The 1,107-nt window shown below is 31.8% G+C and overlaps 1 long non-coding RNA gene across 1 annotated transcript; it reads left to right on the top strand.

Moving 5' to 3' along the window:
• The first annotated feature begins 311 nt into the window (after positions 1 to 311).
• Positions 312 to 854, top strand: LOC125502912. The gene is made up of 3 exons (XR_007280602.1): positions 312 to 386; positions 439 to 595; positions 769 to 854. It is a non-coding gene; the product is annotated as an uncharacterized LOC125502912 (long non-coding RNA).
• The last annotated feature ends 253 nt before the right edge of the window (positions 855 to 1,107 follow it).

The following is a 1,107-nucleotide window of genomic DNA, read 5'->3' as shown; positions in this document are numbered from 1 at the left end:
TTGACATGTCGAAAGTACGTTGCGCAGTCAACGAATCTTGTTGAATTTACCGTTTATCCTTGTTTATCTTATTGTAACTCTGTATAATTCCATGGTTACCGGAGTTTTTAATAATTACGAAGCAACAGATATTTTCGCAATGTTAATTAGGCATATTACCTTGAAAAACATTGCTGCCGTATTTATGATATAGTTTTTTAGAAATTTGTCAGTTTTTAGTAACAATTAATTTCTTTTACTATTGTTTATGTACTCCTATAACAGCGCCAGACAACACCTCCAGAGAAATGACGCCAATTTTGAATCACCCTGYATATGAAGAATAGACGAACATAATATGTCCAATCAGTGTCGAACAAAAAGAAGAAATTTGTTCTTGGCGGCAGGTTTAATAGTGGGTTTTAATTTTAATAAGGGTTTTAATTTTTTYTATTTCAGGAACCTTGGTACAGCATCAACTGACTGCCAGATCTTAGATTTAACATATTTATGAGATAATAAATGCAGACTCGGCTTGCACGTGTGTGTAATGCATCGTACAATGGAATGTGCTTAATTGTAATTCATAGAACAACGAGGATATTACTACAATCAGGTTTTTATGACAAAAAATATTAAACAGTTTATAAGATATTCGGTAACTGTACTGTATTTCCGACGGAAATGGGATCACAGTTTTTGGATAAGAGATCATACAGGGTGATACAATCCAATTTAAACTTTTCTAGTGGGTACTATTTCAGAAAAATATGTAATGCTCTTTTCCAGGAAACGTTTACTAATGTAAATCAGCCGAGAAAAGTAGCATCTCCAGTGTATAGTCTCAGGCCTACAGCAAACATAACAAAAATCGCCGTATCAAAATTTTAAACATTAATGATAATGATTTGTAGTCCATTCTTTGCCTAAAATATATTAAGCAATCAAACTCTTACTCATACATTTCAGCTTATACATTATGTAATCTATTCATACAAAATATGTTAACCGTTTAAAAGTTTATCTTTGCGCTGGTTGTTACATTTCTCACTTTCTTCCGATGAAAATAGTGTACAATTTAAGAAAATTAAGACTAAGATTTAAGTTTTTTCCACAAAGTAATAGAGT

The sequence above is a fragment of the Dendroctonus ponderosae genome, unplaced genomic scaffold, assembly GCF_020466585.1.
Source record: "Dendroctonus ponderosae isolate FM_Combo_2020 unplaced genomic scaffold, Dpon_F_20191213v2 Dpon_F_20191213_1065, whole genome shotgun sequence".
NCBI classification, from domain to species: Eukaryota; Metazoa; Arthropoda; class Insecta; order Coleoptera; family Curculionidae; genus Dendroctonus; species Dendroctonus ponderosae.
Note: the sequence above shows the minus strand (reverse complement) of the source record. Positions and strands in the feature narration are given on the sequence as shown.